A 9,638-nucleotide genomic window follows, 5' to 3' on the forward strand; every position below is an offset into this window, starting at 1 on the left:
GCAGAACATGGGGGGAATATTACTATGGGAGGGGAGCAGAACATGGGGGGAATATTACTATGGGGGGTAGCAGAACATGGGGGGAATATTACTATGGGGGGGAGCAGAACATGGGGGGAATATTACTATGGGGGGGAGCAGAACATGGGGGGAATATTACTATGGGGGGAGCAGAGCATGGGGAGGAAAATTACTATGGGGGAGCAGAGCATGGGGGAATATTACTATGGGGGGAACAGAGCATGGGGGGAATATTACTATGGGGGGAGCAGAGCATGGGGGGAATATTACTATGGGGGGAGCAGAGCATAGGGGGAATATTACTATGGGGGGAGCAGAGCAGGAGAAGGGAATATTACTATGGGGGAGCAGAGCATGGGGGAATATTACAACGGGGGAGCAGAGCACAGGGGAAGGAATATTACTATGGGGGGAGCAGAGCATGGGGGGAATAATACTATGGGGGGAGCAGAGCATGGAGGGAATATTACTAAGGGGGTGGAGCAGAGCATGGGGGAAATATTACTATGGGGGGAGCACAGAGGGGAATATTACTATGGGGGGAGCACGGGGGGAATATTACTATGGGGGAGCACGGGGGGGGATATTACTATGGGGGGAGCACAGTGGGGATATTACTATGAGGGGGAGCACGGGGGGGGGAATATTACTATGAGGGTGAGCAGAGCTCAGGGGGGGAATATTACTATGGAGGGCGCCTAGGGGGGATTATTACTATGGGGGAAGCACAGAGGGGATTATTAGTATGGGGACAGCACAGGAGGGGGGTTATGGGGATAGCACATGGGGGATTATTACTATGGGGACAGCACAGGGGGGATTTTTTCTATGGGGACGGCACAGAGGGGATTATTATAATGGAGACAGCACAGAGGGGGATTATTACTATGTGGTAGAGTATAGGGGAGGGATATTACTATGGGAACATAGCACAGGGAGGATTATTACTATGGGGTAGAGCACAGGGGGGATTATTAGTATGGAGACAGCACGGGTGGATTATTAATATGTGGACAGCACAGGTGGTATTACTACTATGCGGCAGAGCACAGGGGCATTATTACCATTGAGGCACTGCACAGGGAGCATTATTATATAGAGGCAATTATATTATATGGAGGCAAAGCAGGTGGTATAATTACTATATTAGGGTACAGCAGGGGGCATTATTACTATATGTGGTACAACAGGAGACATTATTACTATATGGGTGTACAGCAAGGGATCCTACATTCCTACATACAGGAGGCAACCCATATACCTATTAACTCTACTGCACATGACACAAAAAAGTAGAAGTTTTGTAAAAGTGCGGAGCCTAAGATGTTTGTCTGGCAGGTTCAAAAGAGATGAATTGTAGCTGCAAGAAACTGTCATGGAGGCCGGGGCCAGATGGAGAGGAAAAGGAAAGTGAACAAAGAAGAAGTCACCTGTGAGTCACTGAATGCCTTTTTTTTTAAAGGGTTGAATAACTGTGCTCTATGCCATAGTACACACACTGCTTCTCCTTAGCAACAAACCCCCCCCCCCCCCCCCGCCCTGTAGTTAAAATTACCTACAAACGGCCCTGGCTGACACTTCTTTCCAGCCTGCAGCAGAGCAAGCAGTTATTGACAGTTATCTCTACTCTGCCACACTGCACTGGCTGCAACACTACTAAAACAGACAGCGTCCCTAACTATAATATCTATTCTTATGGTAATATGAGTTAGACTTGTGCAACCCTGCAGTTCCAGACACAGTCATTGGTGGTAGCAAAGGGACAGAGTGACCCCTTACTGCTGCCACTCAGTGTTAAATTTAAAATATTTACCTTATCTTAAAAAAAAGAAAAATATTAAAGGGAATCTGTCAGCACCTGTGCCTTACCTGAGGTGCTGACAGTGTGCTGTAGTTGGGAGGACCTTTGTGAGCATGTTACCTTTTTGCAATTTGTCCGTGCAGTGAAGTACAAACAATCTTGCATCTTCTAGTGTAATGAGGAGTCAAAGAGAAATTATGGCTCAGCATTTGTGTGGCCCTTGGGCCTCCTGCTCGCCCTGCTGTTAGCCAGTGTCTCTGATTGCAGATTAGTCCTCTGTAGGCAGTTTATATCTTAAAGAAACACTCAGATATAGTTAGATCTCCCAGCACAAATGTGTTGATGCTGTGATCTAGGGGTAAATCATCTGTGTAGACACCAACAATAGTTTCTCCTTGGTTTGATTCCTCTGATGGAAATTAAATTTAGGTATATATTTTTTCTTTTTCTGCAAAGAATTCCCTATCAGGTCCAAATTAGTTTTATGGCTGTGTTCACACCATGTTAAAACAACGACCATTGTTATCAAATACAGCCGTTGTTTTTACATAGTGTAAACATAGCCTAAAATTCATTTTATTTTATACAATACTGAGAAAAAATAAAATAAAAATAAAATAAATAGCTATATTTCATTTCTATCAGGGGAATCAAACCAAGAAAAAAAACAGTTTTTGTTCCCTACATAGGTAATTTACCCCCAGACTACTATATCTGGAAGTTTCTTTAACACATAAGCTGCTTACAGAGGCCTGATCTGAAATCAGAGACAATGGCTGACAGCTGAGCCAGCAGGAGGCCGGGCAGCAGAGATTTTTCATGAAGGAGTCGGATCAGGAAAGAATGGTGAAGTGCTTGCTGCACAAATGCTTAGCCACAACTCCTTTTTGATGCTTCAGTACAGTAGGAGATCTAAGTGCATAAACCACTTAAAGGACAGATTACCAAAAGGTAACATGCTCTCTAGGGGACTGCCTACTACAGCACATGTAACAAGTAGTGGTCCGATATGTGGTGGTGCCTGGGCCAAGGCACAATACATCAAAAGAAATTCCCGACACTCGCCAAATCTTCTGCAAGGTGATGAATTTATTTACAAGTGCAATACAGACAGACAGATAAAGGACGCGTTTCGGCGTGTAGCCTTTCTCAACAAGTCTATATAGTCTATATAGACTTGTTGAGAAAGGCTACAAGCCGAAATGCGTCCTTTATCTGTCTGTCTGTATTGCACTTGTAAATAAATTCATCACCTTGCAGAAGATTTGGCGAGTGCCGGGAATTTCTTTTGATGTATTGTGCCTACTACAGCACACTCGTGCACTCCACCCATCCCACCCAGGTGGTGTAATTACTTTTGCCGGTATCAGTTAGATCTTACATGCCCAGAGCATAGGCGTATTACATGCCATGGAGAAGCCATAGTACAGTGTAGGGTCACCCCGGCATGGGGCCACCTTGTCGTTGGTGGGGTGGTTTACAGTGTTTGCAAATGGTAACCAAAAGCCTCATTATTTATGTGAGAATTTTTTTTAGCAGTTGGGGGGGGGGAGCTGCTTTAAACTATTTTCATGTCTGTAGTGGGTCTGTACCTTGCCATTGCGGTGAGCTGTTGCATTTTTCTGTGTACTTTTTTATATGTATGTTTTTGTATATACAGCACACTGTCAGCATTTCAGATAGGGCCCAGGTACTGACTCACTTTAAGGAAAACCCCTTTAAAGGGGTTGTGCGGCGCTAAACATTTATTCACAAAATAACACACATTACAAAGTTACAGTATACAACTTTGTAATGTGTGTTATGTATGTGAAAGCCCCCCTTCCTCGTGCCCTGCCCCCCCACGCTAGACCCGGAAGTGTGGTGCATTATACTTACCGCATTCATTTCGACCCCCGGCCGCCATCTTGTGACAATGGCATCGTCTTCGGGAGCCTGGCCGAACCGCTCCATCCGTCCCTCATGCCGACGACGTCATTGTCACGAATGCGGTAAGTATAATGCATTAACACCAACATCTAGCATGGGTGGGGGGGAACACGGGGAAGGGGGCCATTCACATACATAACATACATTACCCAGTTGTATAACTTTGTGATGTATGTTATTTTGTGAATAATTGTTTAGCGCCGCACTACCCCTTTAATAAGGCCATTGGAAGTTATCTCAACCTCTAGTGAATTACTTTGAATAACTTTTATTGTGGGAATCTGTTTTGCATTTAAAGAAATAGATTTTGTATTGCTTGTAATATTCTCTGTCCTGATCTAGTAAAGAGGAGTAGAATTAGTGATATGCACTTGAGGACAACAATTACCCACATTTTGTTCACACCTATCATTTCAGCTAAATATTTGAGTGGAAATAGTTCTTCTTTGGCACAGTGTCTGTGACCATACCTATCAGTGTCCAATTTGTATGGTTTCATAACAGAGAAGATAAGCCAAGCTAGAAACTGTTGTATACTGGAGGCAATGGTTGTATAGAAACACAATACTTTCATAATACTCAGCTTAGGTATTTACAAATAACGTATCAATCCGTTAAGTGCTTCAGCCCGCGATAAAGCCTCTTGACGGCATTAATTAAATAATGCAAAGATACTTGCTAATAAAACTAAAAGGACCCGCTTGCATCATAGAGATATCAAACTATTCACTGTGAAGAAAATGAACAGGTTTCCTTATGCAAATAAAAGCTAGTGATGGAAAATTAAACAATGTGGCTTTTAAGTGTTTATACTTGTACACAAAGATTGCCTCAAAGGGTTATAGTATAGCAAATAGCCCTGCAAGTGGTCTAAATTACTTCACATTTTACAAATTTACACATCTTTGGGAGCAAAACTTAATATAAGACTCTGTCTCAATTTCAGGTGAACACGGTAGTATTGTTGTCAGTTTTTTAGTCAGTCTTTTTTCAACCACCAGAAATGGATGGAAAACACAGAAGCTTTGCAAATGTTTCCATTATAATTTTTTCCAGTCAATTCCATCCCTGTATGTTGATGAAGCCAAAACATACATAATGATGGGACATAAAGTATAAAAAATAGCTACTGCTTTTACTCTTTCGTAAATTCATTCTCAGTTTAGGCTATGTCACGTGTCACCTCTCTATATCAGTAATTTGCATCAAAAAAATGTTGTACATGTATGACGGGCTAAACTTGTCGTTCAGGTTTCGTCCCCACTTTGTCAAAATTTGATAATGCAGCTTAACCCCTTCCCGTCAGTAATATGTATATATAGTTTCCTACTGCACATACCCCGTGCAGTAGGAATGTATATATACGTTCCTGACTTCAGGGGCTTACTGCTGTGTGCGGAATCGCTGCAGTGAGAGCGGCCTGCACACATTGGTGTATCCGGGGACGGAGGTAATGAGAGGCAGCTGTGACCCCGCGGCTGCGTCTCATTAAACGCAGCCATCTATAACCATCATGGCGTTTAAGGTATTCAGTGACAAAACAAGCTTCTGTCATTGACTGATCGGGACCCCCGCAGTGTGCCAACAAGCGGGGGTAAGTCACTTACCTCTGTCCTGTCGGATAGGTGAACTATGTATAGAGTCTGCTCTCAGGCAGGCTCAATGCATAGATCGCCGATAACACTGATCTATGCTATGCTATGGCATAGCATAGATCAGTACATGCAATCTATTGATTGCATGTGTTACAGTCAAAAAAAAGTGTAAAAAAAAGTGTAATTAAAAAAAGTTTTTAAAAGTATTAAAAAAACCTTTGTAACCCCCCTGCCAATAAAAGTTTAAAATACCCCCTCGCCCATTATAAATAAAAAATATATAAAAAAAAATTATATAACCATATTACATATCATATTACATATTAAAATATATACCACAGTCTCAACGAATCCCTACTTAAAACCCAAGTCTCCCGAGACTCTATTAAGCTATGTATCGAGAACTATTTCAGAGAGAATGAAGGATCAGTCTCCTCCCACTCAGTTCTGTGGGAAGCCCATAAGGCCGTCACAAGAGGGCACTGTATAGCACTCAGCTCTAGACTCAAAAGGGACCGCCAAGCTGGTATCCTAGAGGCTAAGCGCAATATCAGCACTCTAGAGGCCTCCATGTCTTCCCGTCCCTCGGTGAGCACCCTTCGTGGGTTGGTGGCGGCCAGAGCTAAGCTTAAGGATCTCTCTATCCATAAGGTAGAGCGTTTACTCCTATTTTCTAGACAACGCTTTTATGAGAAGGGGAACAAGGCGCACACCCTTTTAGCTCGTATGCTCTCTGAACGCTCGGCCGCACAATCCCCGCAGGCTCTCAGAGACGAACAGGGGAATGCCAAATACCACCCGGCAGACATATCCCGAATTTTCGAGACATACTTCTCTGCTCTTTATTCCCTCCCATCCTCCCTACCATCTGACCCAGCCGCTCGAGCCCAGAGGATAAGAGACTTTCTGACCACCTGCAATCTACCCACTCTAACCCCGGAGGCAATGGAACACTTAAATTCCCCAGTTACTCTTGAGGAACTGCAGGAGGTGCTGAAACATCTGCCCTCGGGAAAATCCCCGGGGCCGGATGGCTACACCTATCTGTATTACAAAACTTTCTCTGAACTCCTCTCCCCCCGACTGGTTTCGCTCTTTAATACCTATATGCAGGGCTCCCCCATCCCCTCTTCCATGCTCCATTCCCACATAACTCTAATACCCAAACCGGACAAAGACCCTTTGGACTGCTCTAGCTATCGACCCATTGCCCTGCTAAATACGGATTTAAAGCTTTTCACAAAAATCTTGGCCACACGCCTTGGGCTCTATCTACCGTCATTAGTGGATAAGGATCAAGTGGGATTCGTTATGGGTAGGCATGGGTCAGATAATACCAGGCGGGCGATAGATATAATTGATGCGGTCAACCTCCAAAACGACAAGGCACTGGTCTTGAGCCTAGATGCTGAAAAGGCGTTTGATCGCCTGGGCTGGCCCTTCTTAATGGAAGCCCTTTCGTTTTACGGGTTCTCCGGTCCCTTTTTGGCAGCGATTAAGGGCCTATATTCTCGCCCGACAGCATCCATTGTATCTTCGCACCAACGGTCGGGAGTATTCCCCCTCTCCAATGGCACCCGCCAGGGCTGTCCACTTTCGCCATTACTGTTTGTCCTTTGTATAGAGCCTCTGGCGGCGGCCATCAGGAGTAATGTAGATATCAGCGGAGTCACTATCAGGGGGAGGGAATACAAGCTGATGTTGTTCGCAGATGACGTCCTGTTGACCCTCACTAACCCACTCATATCCCTACCTAATTTGAATGAACTGCTGCGAGAGTTTGGGGTCTTATCAGGGTACAAGGTCAACACAGCCAAAACTGAGGCGCTTCCCCTCAACTTGCGAGCTGGAGAGCTACAGCACTTGCGGGTGACCTTTAAGTTTCGCTGGTCTACGGACTCTATCCGCTATCTGGGGATTCGTCTGACCGCGTCCTATCTATCCTTGTACCAGGCTAACTTCCCCACACTCTTTAGGGATGTTAAGGCCCTTATGACAAAATGGAGCAAGCACTACATCTCCCTCCTGGGTCGAATAGCAGCGGTAAAGATGACTATACTCCCCAAACTGCTTTACCTATTTGAAACCCTACCTGTCAGGGTCCCTATGCAGGAACTCAAGGCCATACAGGCGGCTATGTTTAGATTTATATGGGATGGGAAGAGGCATAGGATCCCCAAAACAGTGATGATGGCTAGTAAACTACAGGGTGGCTTGGCGGTCCCAAATATCACACATTATTACTGGGCGGCCCACCTCCGTTATATCCCTTCCTGGACTGCCTATCACGCTTACAGTAAATGGATGGCCATAGAGCGAAGGTGGCTGGCCCCCACCCATCCTAACTCTATCCTCTGGCTCTCTAGCCCAGCCGCCACCTTCCCTGATCCACTCCTTGGCCCTATCAAACATACGAGACACATCTGGCAGATATGCTCGGCCAAATTTAAACTTGCCTCTGAAGCATCGCCCTTAGTCTCATTCCTTCTTACTCCTGCATTTCCCCCTGGCATGCGGACTGCAACAGTCCGGACATGGGGGGAACATAATCTGTTTCAATTCGCTGACATTGTCAACCCACTAACCCGTACTCTGTTGCCTTTTGCGGACCTTTGTGGGAAATATGGACTCCCCCGGACTGAGCACTTCACTTACCTGCAACTACATCACTTCATGACTACCCTAATGGCTTCCACCACGGTATCAAGGCCCACAGCTTTTGAGCAGTTGTCTAGACTAGGTCCTAATATGCAGGGAATGATTTCTGATATCTATAAGATATTGGGCTCGCCTCCGGACGACACCCCGATCTCCCATAAATACATGGTGAAATGGGAGGCGGCTCTGGCCAAGACTATCTCTCCGGAGTGCTGGAGGATCATATGGGAAAGGGCAGCCAAAACGTCCATATGCACTACATACAAGGAAACCCAGTACAAACTGCTTATGCTGTGGTATCACACCCCCGAATTACTGAACAGACTGAATCCTTCCATTTCCCCCCTGTGTTGGCGTTGCCTGGGGGGAACCGGAACGGTTAAACATATCTTTTGGGACTGCCCGATCATTAAGCCTTTCTGGGCCACTGTGTGCGGCATAGTGTCCAATGTTATACAGAAGCCCTTCCCGTGTGATCCTCTGGCCTGTCTCCTTAATTTGACCCCCAAGACTATTGCTAAAAAAGCTACCAAGCTTACACTGCAACTACTGTCAGCGGCCAAAACTTTGATAGCGCGACAGTGGAAGCAGACCCTACCCCCTGCATTGACGGACCTGATAGCTAGAATAAAAGATATGAGGACCATGGACCATCTCACGGCCTCATTGGCAAACCGCCTGGATGCCTTCGATGCAGTGTGGTCCCCATGGGATGCCTATTGTACACAACAGGGATATGCCTGAAAGGTCTGGATCGCTGCCTTCCCTTTCCTCCCCCCCCCCCCCTCCACCCCCCCCCCCTCTGTTGCTCTTAGTCATGTCTGTCTGTCTTTCCTCTCTTACTATGTCTCTTCTGTCGTTTGGTCTCTAAGTATGTGTCTTTTTCTGGTCTTATATACTTATGATGTGACGTCGGTACCCGATTTTGCACTACTTTTACAGGCCTGGAGGTTCTCCATGTCGATTTACTTCCTCACAATGTTCCAGTGTTTATATGACAGTTTTCTGAAAGAACTATGTGCTCCCAGCCTGCCACGAACTTTGCGGCCTTCCTCGGGAACTCAATGCTTATTATATGCTGTACCGAAGAGTCATTTGTTTTTGGCTTTATAACCTGTTATTTCATGTTTCTCTGTTGTATAAAACTTTAATAATAATAAAAACCACAGTTTAAAAAAAAAAAAAATATATACCACATTACATGTAAAATATAACATTATTGTTCCCACACGGTGAGCGGTTTAAATGGAAAAAAAAATACCAGGATTGCTGATTTTAATAAATTATATATCAGAAAAAAATTAATAAAAAGCAATCAAAATTTTTCTGTTACACCAATATGATATTAGTAAAAACTAGAGATCATGGCGCAAAATATTACACCCCAACCAGCCCTGTAGGTGGAACAATAAAAGCACTATGGCTCTTAGAAGTCAAGGAGGAACAATGCATTAATTTGACATCCATGCATCAAAGGGCTCTGTCTTCAAGGGGTTAAACAGACTCTGTCAGTATCCTGTCCTAGCTAAGGGTAGCATAAACTAGTGGCAGAAAAGCTGAACAGAACGATGTATTACTTACCTTGAGATATCCTCCCAAATAACCAGGAACATACACAATTGTCCTCGCCATTA

This window comes from Dendropsophus ebraccatus, chromosome 3, assembly GCF_027789765.1.
Source record: "Dendropsophus ebraccatus isolate aDenEbr1 chromosome 3, aDenEbr1.pat, whole genome shotgun sequence".
Classification (NCBI taxonomy): domain Eukaryota; kingdom Metazoa; phylum Chordata; class Amphibia; order Anura; family Hylidae; genus Dendropsophus; species Dendropsophus ebraccatus.